General features: G+C 39.0%; 1 protein-coding gene across 6 annotated transcripts in view; it reads left to right on the forward strand.

Annotated features, from left to right (window-relative positions):
• The window catches only part of MAST2 (microtubule associated serine/threonine kinase 2), a 185,574-nt gene that overhangs the window by 24,917 nt on the left and 147,987 nt on the right, over window positions 1–12,670 (forward strand). The window lies entirely within an intron of this gene.

A 12,670-nucleotide genomic window follows, 5' to 3' on the forward strand; every position in this document is an offset into this window, starting at 1 on the left:
GTGGCTACAGTCAAGTCTGAACTGCACACAAAAAAGAACACATGTTTGTTTGTTTTCCTTATTATCTATAAAAATCTAAAATCAGTGACATGTGAGGAGAAGAAAAATCCAAGGGTAGGAAAAGACAGTTATTTGTGAGCAGGCATATATGCAACAGAAATTGTTGGTAAATAGTAGATTGAAGCCAAAGTTGAAATGTTTTTTTTTGCTGAACATCTACAGACTTATTTATATAACAAGTTTTACTCAAGTGAGGAATTTTGGTGTGTGCTACTTATAATGCTGCAAGTAACTGGGTAAATTTATGCTACACTGTAAGACTGCTTGGAAGCAATGACCCCTTAAGTAAAAGGGTGTACCTTGGATAAAGCCCTGAGAATTTTTTGGGGGTTCCTAGACAGTTTGGCACCACCAGGTTATGAAAGGAAACTTAAATCTTTAAGGTTCAAAAAGCCACACATTTGTGTTACAACTAATTTTGATTTCACAATGAAGTAATTGTAGTCTTGACATTTTCAGACATGTTACTATATTGAAATTCTTCTGATTTGATTTAATTGTGTTGTGTCTTAATTTGGTGCCTGTTCAGTGTTTGCCTTAAATTTATGCTCTCACCAGTACTAAATTCAGTGGTAACAGAAAGGGAGAATGTTCACATGAACTTGGCTAGAAGTATTTATCTGAGGGGGATTAGGAAAAGTATTATGTTAAAACACAGGCCTGTTCTCTAGAGGCTGATAAATGCCTTGAAGCTTCATAGCTTAGGTTAATGAAAATAACTGTGCTTTAAAACAAAGCACTAATTCTCAGATATTTAATTTGGAGTACGAGGCTGTTGCTTAACAGCTGTGTGCAGCTCAGCGAGCTGCAGATGTTTGCATGTTACAATTCTGCATATTACTCATATTATACCCTGTGTTTTCAGTTTGTGCTGTCTATCAAATGTTCTGGTATGAAACACAATGCCAATGAGTTATTTTAAAATAATTTCAAATTCTCTGTTTCCTAAGTAAGGCAGAGAAATTAATCTCTAAATCCAATTTTTCTTCCTCTGCGATAGTGTTTAGGTGTTGAACAATATGGTCACTTTCCTATCTCTGTATATTCTCTGATGGGATGTGTGTTTCATTACAGTTGCAGTTAATTAAGCCTAGACAGTACAAATTTTTATGTGAAGTGGGTTTCAAAAGCAGTGACTAAAGAACATCACAAGATGAACACCTAATTAAATGCAGTGAGTCCTGAGATTTTGGAGCCACTTACATGTTTGCAGCTGTTTTAATATGCTTGTGGTATTGAAATACATTTCACAAATTAGAATAGCAAAAGGTCTCTTGCCAGTATAATTAATCTCCTTTGAAGAACAGCTCTATTAAGAGATGAGTAAGTTCAGTAATGCAGAGTGTGATTTTTAATATGCCAGCCTTGACTGCTAGAGCATTTAATTCTTCTATTATTTGTTATAATACAGTAGTTGGAATGCTAGAGAGAAGTGGAATGTGATTTAGGAAAGCCAGGAAAGCTGTGTGCATTGTTTCTGCTCCCTCTTTCTGGTTCTGCAGGTATCAAAGATCTTCCTTTGCTAGATTGCTTTGTGGCATTCAGTAATATGTTTTTTCACTTTCTAACCACTACTAATCCTACAGATTATTTACTGTGCTTAAATTGCTTTTCCTCTTTAAAATATTTGCAAAGTGAAAAAATAAGTTAACAACAGTAAATCTACGGAAATTAGTTTTCAGTTCCTGAAACAAGCCTGATAGCTAGGCTACTTATCAGCAATGACTCCAGAACTGGGAACACATCAAATTCTAACTTGCTAAACTATATAAACACAATTTATTGTTGGGCAGGATCTTTCAGCTCATACATGTGTGATAATCTGGATTAATGTGCCTGCACAGCAGTTGCCACCAGGTCCTTGACTTGAGAAAGAAGCCAGGGCAGAGTGAACACTGAGTGCTGTCATTGTGGAATGAAAGGTGTTGATCTGATCTGTGTGCCTTCTAAATATATGTGAGGATTTTAGAGGATGACCTCCAGCTCATCATCTACCTTAAGACAAATGGCTCTGATCCTATGAGATTGAATTCTGCTGGGGAGTATCCTATTTAAGACTTTAAATCCCTAAGATAGCCGAGGAAGTAATCAGAGGAAAGCACATAAAGCATCCTCGTGGGCAGCTCAGTGGTCCTGCTGTCAAGACCCAAATACACTAAAAAATTTGGTTGCAGGGAATATGTATGGAGTGCACATTTAAGGAACAGAAGGGTAATTTTATAGAAAATTTCTTTTGACTTAGTTTTGGGGGTTTATCTGAGATCTTACCCTGTCATAAAAAGATTTAGACCTTGGACTGTGGTTTTTTAAGGGAGGTCACAGAATCCCAGAATACACTGAGTTGGAAGGGACCCACAAGGATCATTGAGTCCAACTCCTGGCCCTGTGCAGGACACCCCAGGAGTCACCCCATGTTCTTGGGGGTGTTATCTGAATGCTTCTGGAATTCAGACAGCCTTGGTGCTGCAGCTGATACCCTGTGGAGCCTGTTCCAGTGCTCAGCCTCCTCTGGGTGAAAAACTCCTTCCTGATATCTGACCTAAACCTCTCCTGACCCAGCTTCATCCTCTTTCCTTGAGTCCCGTCACTGGTGATGCAAAAGATCAGTTATGTGGGTGCATTCTCTTATGAAGAAAGGCATAGAGAGCATCAGGGTTTCTAAATTTTAGAAAGGAAAACGACCTTGTGAAGAGATGGTTGTGATTGTTGTAGAGGTAGATTGGGAGTGTCTTTCTTGCAACTGTTAATTTTGACAAAACACAATGTGAATGCAACTGATTGCCAGGAGCAATGCCATAATGTGCTAATATTCCATAGCTGAGCATTTGTTGGTGGGCAAGGGGTGACTTTCCTCTCATTTTCATTAAGGACAGGATGCTTAACTAGAGCACTACACTAATGCTGAATATGCTTCTTTATTTGTGAAGAGAGATTCTCTGTGTGTGTGTGTGTGTGTGTGTCCCATGTCCTGGCCCCTCACAGAGAGCATCTCAAGCACCCTCTCCAGGGTTTTGTGAAAGAAACATCTGATAATGTGCAACCCATTAATTAGGACTACGTCTCTTATGCATATTACGTCTCTAATGCCTGGAAAAGTTTGGGATGTTCCAGGAATAAGAAACCATGCATGTTCCTTCTGCCAACTGTGGCGATGGGAAAACGTTTGAATAAGCCTGTCAGTGGAAACTTAGATATGTTTGTGAAAGAGATTTTGAAATTATTTTTAAAAATACTTACAAACTCTAATTTTCTGAGGTGCTTCCAGTACTGAACTGAAATTTGTGGTACTCCCTGAACTGAAAAACTGGACATAATTTTTGTAAATAAGGTTGAGGGTTTCAGCTGGGTGGTAGCAGTTCTATTTAGTGTAAACTTTCTTCCTTATATTCTGGGATATATTATGGGATGTGGTCAGAGCCATTTCTTCATCTTCAGAGATGAAGGCTGCTGACTAAGCAGTGGGTGCTCTGTTAATCCTCTGATGTCAGACTTGTAAGATTTCCTTGTAGAGTCAGTCTCATCTTCACAGGATAATTTCAAATGCCTTAGGGTTTTACATTTACTTTCAAACAGAGTGGAAGTTGAAACAAAGTGAAATAATTGCATATTCATTGTGATTGAACACAGTGCCAGAGAGTTAATCTTTCCCTCATCTTGTTCTAGAAGAAATGGTTAAAAACCCAAGCCTCTTAGATTTTGAATAATGATCTGGAGGGTGGAAAAGCTCAAATGCAAAGATTTGAAACAACTCTCAACTGAAGAAGTTCCTCTGTGGAACAACACTCGGTGTGACTTATTGTGAACATTCAGTTCCCCAAACTGTGTGGATTAGGCAATGCTGAGTGGAATGGGGAGAAGGGGTCACCCTTGTGGTGTTGGGCCTTGGCTCGGTGTGTGCTGGGAGCCCGGGAACAGACAGGTCTCACACTGTGGTACCTTTGGTCTCCAAGCTGGGGTACGCTTTTTAGATGTAGGAGATAATATTGACTTTTTATTATCTAAATTTTTGCTCCTTTTTTTTTGTTTACATTTCATATTACATATATTAGGAATAAAATAAATTGTACCCAATATATAAAGTTCCCCTAACAGCATATTTCCTATGTGCAGAACGCTGTTTATTAAAAAGAAAATTAAAATTTGTATTGTTCCTGGCTATGAGGAAGAGTGGCAAATTTGCTACAGGTTTGAGTTAGTGAGTGGGATTATTACAAGGTGGGTGATTCCCTTTGAATTCCTGTGGAAGTGTGCAGGGCTCTGTGGAGCTGGGTTGCCATCTGCTGGTGCGCAGGGGCCGGGGACGGGAACTGGGAACTCCACCATCCAATGAATTTTTGTCAAACGTCTTTAGGACCCCGTAATCATCAGTGATTTTACAGCAGGGCTGTTTTCTTTCTGGGATCGTGTCCCACAGCAATCCCTTGTTAATAACTGCCCTTTTTCTTTTAGCTGGAGTATGAATTCGCTTTGTGATGCCGTGCCGTGGTTTGCAGCATCCTTTATATGGTGATAGAGACATGATGGTTGGGACATTTACGAATAAAAAAAATTAAAAAAAAAGAAGAAAATATTATAAAAAGTATTTGTGGCCGATTCTAGAAATAAAATGGGGAATGTTTGGGTGGCGGCTGTGTGAGCTGCGCCTCGGCCTGGCCCGGCGGTGGCGCTGCAGCCCCGGCGTCTGCCGGGCCGCGCTCCCACAGGGAATGTCGGCCTGGCTCTGGGGCAGCCGGGCTGGGCACCGCCGTGTTTCCCGCAGCTGAAGGAGACCTTAATTCTGTGTTGTTTGTCAGCTCAGTACGGGGATTCATAATTCAAGAGGCCCGGCGAAGTGCGGTGGAGCTAGAAGTTCCAGCTTCAAAACCCCTCCTAGTTATAAAGGGAAATTCCATCTCCACAAGTCCTGCTTAGCCCCCAGCGCTTTAATGGGTTTGCTGTTTATTATTTAGTGGTTATTAAACCTCAGGTAGGGCTGTTAAACTCACAGGGATGAGGTCTTGGAAGGAGTGGGGCTGGCAGGCACCAGGTACAACACCTGCTCTCCCACCTCTCTGCTCTTTATGTGTGCTGGCAGTGAGGTGAGGGCATAAAGCTTGGAGCTCCACCTCACAAAATAATTAGATATAATCTCTTTTAATTGAAAAATGCAGCACGAGTTCAGGGACAAATCATTAATGCCAGTCGTGCATAGTGCTACCTCCTGTGGATTGCCTGGATACTTATTACAAAAGCAGGCGTTTGAATCTGATGGGAAAACTTCAATAACATTTGTGTCTTCTAAAACACACAGCTGCTCTTTTCCCAAAATGTTTTGTCAGAGATAATGTTACTTTTAGTTTGCATTTTAGACGGCAACATGTTGACTATTTAAATGTTGCTCAATACAGATAAAAATAGTTTTGTTTAAGAACAATCCTGAAAGTCATGGGTGATGAAGGCTATAAATTATTTCATTTTTTAATTTACTATTAGGGAGTAGAGAACATTCAATACTTGACTGTACAAGTAGGATTTAATATTTTTATGTTGGTAGAAATGGAAAAGACAGCAGGAACTATGGCTGCATGAATGAAGGGATTTTATTACTGTTTGAAGGCATGGAAATTGCATTTTAAATTGGCAGTTTTAATAACCTGAGTTAGGAAGTAAGTGGATTTCCAAATTAAGATCACGTGTGAAGTCCAAGTTTGTGCATACTAATTAGATATTTGCATGGACATATGCTGCAGGGTCTGTTGGTGAATCTTTGGGGACATTATCAATTTTGGAATTTGGGCAGGGCCTGAGAAAGAAGTATGGAGCAAGTTCTAGACATTTGGCAGTGTTTAGAGCTCTTGCAGGGACTTACCTTTGTCACAGCTTTTAAGGTGTCTCTGGTAGGAAACCAAAAATGGATGTGCTGTGACTCTGTGTTTTCATGATACATTCAGGACCCTTGCTTCACACTGGCATCCAAAACTGATAGTCCTGATTGGTTTTTCACTAGGAAACTTCATTCTGAATAATTCATGTGAAGAACAGAAAATTTTTGTGATAAACTCTGTACTAAAGTTATATTTACTATGTAGTGCATATTACTAGAGCACAGTCAGCATCTTGCTCTGAAGAAACTTCAGCATATTACTTAAAACACAGTCAGCATCTTTTTGCTCACTTCAGTTAAGTGAATTCCATTTTGGAGTGGACTCATTGGCTTAAAGGAGGTTTTCATATTTGAAAGAAAATGTGAACACCCTTCTGTGTAACCTGAGGCTTGTCATTGTAGGAAATATGAATTCATAAAACTTGCCTTGTGATAATTGTTAGGCACTAGACTGTCAGTTTGAATGATTGCAGTTCTCATTATCTTCAGATGCTGCATGTTATTTTTTTGTCTGTGAATATGTTGAATTGATTTTTGGCACATGCAGTCACTTCTCTTCCTGACAGCAGCACTATTGTAGGTGTAAAGTGAGAAACTGCTGTAGTGTGCATGGAAAATTAGCTATTTTGCTTGAGGAACTATGGGAACTTAAAACATAAGTGTCTCTGGTAGGAAACCAAGACTGTCAGAACACACTCTGTTGAAGAGTGAGGCTTTGTTCCTTGAGTGTTGTTCTGTGGCTCTCAATTACTGATGTACACAATGAAAGTTCTGGGTTTTAATTTAAAGTAGTTTGCTGTTTTTTTGGCAGATATTTCCATATAAAGGTACTGTGAGATGTCTGCATTTAGTATTTTAATATGGCTGTCTTCTGTGTCTGGTAATACCTCTTGAAATAGTTTCCTAGGATGTGGTAATAGGAGGATGGGTCTTAAAATATGAAGTAGTTTGTTTGCTTAAGTTTCAAGCTGCTTTCTTTCAGAAATGCAAACTGTTTTGAGCCTTAGGACATTTATAAGAATCCCCTGTAGCATTTTGACTAAGCAAAAGCTTTGGACATGCTCTGTAATTAGTAGCATAATCCTCCATGTTTGGCTGCCACTTTTTGTTTGGTCTGTTTTCCTGCACCGTGTCACTTTGGTTTATCCAAGCCATGCAATGTGTCTTTCCAGCAATCCTTTTTCAGTCCCAGAGAGACAGTGATTGTTTATTTTACCACTTTCAGGACAGTGGGAATACAGAGGTTTGTGTGCATCACCTCTGAAGAGCTGCAGCTCACAGTCTTTCCTAGGAGTTAATCTGCAATCCTTATTGCCTTGAGATTACCAGGGTGGGAGAGGTGAAATCTCTTGGCAGAGATAAGGGTAGCCTTGTAAGTGAAACACAAGCCTGGGACTTATGCAACAACGCTGATATCTGAACTTTGATAAGCTCAGGTACAGAGAGGTTCAGCCCCTTGGTCACCTGAAGAGCTGAAAGTAAAGCACGTCTCGCAGACTTTCTGTAAACCTCAGTTTATTAATGTTTAGCAGATGTTTGCAGCTCAAATGGATGGTGCTGTGGAATAATTTATTGCTGCAGTCACTGTATATAGTGTGCAGTATAATTTTCTTATTTCTGATTGTGTTCATATTTAGATTTTCAAGTCAGTTGTTGAAGAGCTGAGGCATGCCATTATCTCTTACCTGCCCTTGCTGGGTTATTATTGCTAACCCGAGCATTTCCACATTAATTGTGAGTTTCAGACTCTTCCCTGGTGGGAACTGCAGAGTCCTTGTGGTGTGAGAACATGAGGTATGAAGTCAGAATAACCAATATATTACCAAGCTTGATTTAGAGTCAGTATCTCTAGTTCTTCCATTTGTCAACAAAAAATAGGACAACATAATGGCCAGGCTTCTTTTTTTCTTTCCCCAAATTGTTGTTTAATATAGGAATAGATGAGAAGAATTCCTCTATTGTGGCATTTTGGATTGATCAGAATTATTTTCACTGAAAGCAGTTGTGGCCAACTAAGCACAAATAGTGTAAAATTTGCTGAGAGGGTGCCTTACTGACTGAGGGGCTTCTGCTTTTGTTGTTTATTGCAGTGACCAAGTTTCCATTAAAAAAAACAAGATTCTGTGTCCATCATGAATATAAAACGCTTGTCATGTTGAGACTATAGTGTGAGTATGCAAAAATATGTCAGTGTGAACTCTCAGCTATTTGGCAAAGGGCAGTGTTTATAGAAGAGGATTGAAAGATGTGCAGGGTTTCAGATCTGTCATAAAAGAATGTGAAATGTAATTAACCTAAAATAACCTTTAAAATATTTTTTGAGCCTGATAAATTAAATGAGCTGTTGAGATAACTTAATGAGAGATTTTAATTTTATACCTTAAATAATATCCTATTAAAATCCTCAAGATTTTGCTTTGTGATGGAATCCACTGAGATTTATATTTTCACAATGACCTCATGATTCAGTAACATTGTTAATATATTTGGTGCATATTTGAGGGTAAGGTCTAGGTTAATGGCAGCATTTATTCTTTGAGTGCTTGAAGCCACAAAGCTCTAATTGAAGATTGGAATGTTCAAACCTCATTATTTTAATGTGGTCATACAGTGTAGTGACACTTAAAGTAGTTATATGATGAACTCCTATGGCAGGGTTCATAATTTGTCCATGAAAACAAATTATTATGTGAAACTTCAAATTAAAATTCTCTGCCTTGGAGTTTAAATAAAACATGAAACTTCAGGTCTAACACGGTTTCTGTATTTGTCTTTGCTCAAATTAGCAACAAGCATTTGCATACCTTTAACACAGAGAATTCTGCTGTGAATTGTTTACACAAAGTTACAGTGCATGCACTGAATCTCTCACACAAAGCTGCCTCGGTAGGTGCAGTGAGATGTTTCTGTTTCAGGCAGTTAAGCCTGCAGAGGTACTTTTGGCAAATCTGCATCTCAAATTTTCTAAATATTGAAGTAATTGAAATAATTTACTGGATGAGCTGTTGTCAAGGAAAATACATGCCGTGCTTATCACAGTGTCAGGAATTCAGGGGCTGGAGACAAAGGTCCGAATGTTCATTCCTGCTTGCATTTCATCAGTGCTGCCAGCCTTGGTTAGGGCAGTTTGCACACTGGGCTGCCTCCACTCTGAGCTAGATCCTTTTAAGACCTTCCTACCTCTTCAGTGTTCCTAAGGTCTCCTTTCCCTCCTGTCCTCTCCCAGAAGTGTTTGTTTTTCTCCATGGCTTTCCCTACCCCCCCCCAAAAAACCTCCCCACAGTAAAATTTGGTTCTTAATACTTGATGATAGCCACAAAATTCTGGCTAATTGTGAATTTGAGCTGCTTTATGCACACACATACTTCTACTGTGACCTCCTTAGTTCCTCTCCACTGTCAGCTCTTTGGGCTATGGGCCAGTCTGGGAACTGTGAGCACTGTAGAGTTGTATCTTGTACTACAGCTTTACAGCTGCTCAAAATTTGCTCTCCCCTTTTCTACTGTGCAGTTAATAGTTCTGATACTACCTTTAATTCTTTAGTATCTCCTTGCTAAATGAAGTGTTCTGAGTCATGGGCTTTTGGTCCGCAAGCTCTTTCACAAATGACAGTATGCAACATAAAAGTTTGTAGGTATTATTAAATCTATCAAGAACTATTTGTTTGGTTTTAGGTGAGGTTCTGATGTTTTGCCTTAAAATTAATCTATCAAATATTTTTTTTTAAAAAAAGGAAAATGTAGAGTGTTATGAATTTCAAATGCATAAATTTCTTATCAAAGTTAATACTTCAATCTTATTAGAATGAAATAGGCTAATGAAAGGGAAGTTTGGCAAGATAAATGATTAGGTGTTTGAAAGACAAGAGGAACAATGTGTAATATGGCAAACATGCAGAACTCTCTGAATGGAGAGGAAAAGAGCTATGTCAGCATTGCCTGATTATATTGATCAGGCGTCAGCATCAATCCTGATTAAACAGGCAGTTGTTTAAAGTGGTACTTTTGACAGTGACATCTTTTATTTTCTATATGATTACTAGCCTGCTGACATGTTTACTTTCTCAATGTAATTTACATACAGTGTTTAGAATGTTGCTGACTGAGAAACAGTTGAATTATACAAGGCAGAGTAAAAAGAAAATCAGACCTCCTTATAGCTGAAATGAACATGTATGAATATCAGGTAATACTTACAAACAAACCAGTTGATTTATGTACCAACTTAATTCTAGGAGAGCACTCTAATAAATTGAATGGCTTGCTTATCTTCTTTTTTTTTATGATAAAGGTGATTTAGAAATCAGTTTATATATACACATATATATACACACACACATACATATGTATATATATATATATGAAATTTAAAAAGAAAATGGCTGCAAATGTTTGTATAAATGACAGTTGCTGAAACCCTTGGGAGACCCTGTTCCATGTGGTTTATTGTCAGACAAATCTGTGGTATCAACTTCCCAGGGAAAGTGTGAAGAATGGATTAAAAACCATTTAAGGGTGCTTGGCCATTAAACTTGGGTCTGCAATGAAGTGATAGATATCTCTTACAATTCTAATTGCTGGATTTCTCTATTTTTCCATAAGCAAAAGGTGAACTGCTCTTTCCCCTGGCTTACTATAAATTGCAATAATTCCAAGGGAAAGGTATGATGGTGCTTAGCTTCGTCAGTGGAGTACATTAATGATGCATGCCCTTCCATCTGCTGTTGGCTTTCTTTTTGTCCCATTATCAACAAGGATTTTATCATCAAGCTTTGCCTCCAGTGAGTGTAATCTCCCTCTGAGAATAGTCATGGACAGTTGTTCGTAATGGTCAGCTCCATTTTTCCTTGCACATCAGGAAACATCCCCAATAGTTTGGGTGTTCAGAAGTAGGTAACCATGGAGCAAGCCATGAAAGGTTGTTTGAGCTCCATTTTGTGTTATGTAAAAAGGATAAAGCTGATTTAACTACATTTCACCTAAGTTACATTATTGAGCTTATGCTTTGTGCTATAAGCCTCTGTTCCGTGTTGAATCCCCCAGTTCAGAGTAGTGGAAATCATATAATAATGCTCACTGCCCATAAGTGTAATTACCACATTACTGTATGTTTTACAGATAATTAGTCCCTTAAAATGCTCAAATTCTGTCATGATTGTGCTGAGGACTGCCTGTCTCATTCCCATGCAGTTCTGTGTCCAATATCCTGTCCTCAGACTGCATGGGAAGGGTTGTGGAGGCTGGGACTGTGGCTGGGTGGTGCTGCATGTTTAAAGACCCTGCTGTCTGCTCCCTTTTGAAACAGGCAAAGCACACACCACCAAGCCTTGAAGCTTGGGTCTAATTAAGATGTATTAATTGTGGGGCCTGTATTACCCTCTGCATGGCAGGGGATGCTGACTGCAGTGTGCTGAAGAGGATTGGACACCCTGGAAGAAAATGTTAGTGGGAGAATTCACTTGCTTCTGTGTAGACTGGGCACATGCAATGCTGAGACATGATGAGAGCAGACTTTACATGTTCAGTGATGGTTTCAAGCTCTAGCAAAGATCCCGTGGGAGGAGGAGCTATTTGTGTCCTTATCACTCCTCAGTTCTGGTTCAAAAGCTAAGTCAAAAAAACCACCCAAAAAGCTGAAATAGAAGTAGAGGTATGCAAAGTTAAAAACAGTAAAAAAACAACCTGCTCTGAGTTTCAAAAAGATGAACCAATTTAGAAAGAGAAGTGTGAAGAACAGGGAACATCAGTGAAGAGACCTGCATCTTTATAGTCTTCACAGAATTGAATTATTTTCCCTACCCTACCTATGAATAAGAATTAAGAATGGTTAAAAGGAAAGCAGGAGGATGAGGAACAGACCAAAGTAGGTTGTTAATTCAGTGAGTAAAAGCAGAAAATGACACAGCTTTAAAATAATTCAAAGATGAAATGTGTGAACTACTATTTGTGCTGTATAGCCAATTGCTTAAAATAGTCAGAGGACTGGAAAATGGCAAATTGAGTACCAGTATTTGAAAAAAGGGATCCATGAGAGATTAATGGAGTTAAAATTGCAGATGTTCCCTTCATGCTGTAGTTGCCTAAATCCTAATTCCTGTGAGTGTAATTTACCATTTGGTTGCATTAACACAGTACGTGCACAGAGCAGGTCATTCAGATCACCCTGACAGTGCTGACCTCACTGTTCATACTCTGTTAAAATACATTTGTCATCAGTGGCTTTATTTTTAGGTTACCCGTTGAAATAATAGAATCACAGAATGGTCTGTGTTGGAAGGGACCTTAAAGACCCTTTTGTTCCAACCCCCTGCCATGGGCAGGGACACCTTCCACTAGACCAGGTTGCTCAAAGCTTCATCCAGCCTGGCCTTGAACACTTCCAGAGATGTGATATCCACAACTTCTCTGAGCAACCTGTGCCAGCACCTCCCCACCCTCACAGTGAATAATTTCTTCCTCATATCTAATGTTATATGCATGGCTGTTCTTTTGACATAGAAAGGTCATATTCTCTAACAATTCTTCTGACAGCTACTTTTAAAAATTCAATTGATTGGCAGGTTCTTAACCCAGAAAGTTTTGCTGTTTCCTAGAGATACATTTTCTTTAGAAATGTAGTTTTCAGTCAAGCTGTAAGCTTGTAACTATTCAGAGCCTGATGTTTACATGTTTACTTGATCAGCAGAGACAGTAATTTAAACAGCCCAACCTCTCCCATCCAAAAGCACCTAAGAACTCTTCTCAGAAG

The sequence above is a fragment of the Passer domesticus genome, chromosome 7 (genome assembly GCF_036417665.1).
Source record: "Passer domesticus isolate bPasDom1 chromosome 7, bPasDom1.hap1, whole genome shotgun sequence".
NCBI lineage: Eukaryota > Metazoa > Chordata > Aves > Passeriformes > Passeridae > Passer > Passer domesticus.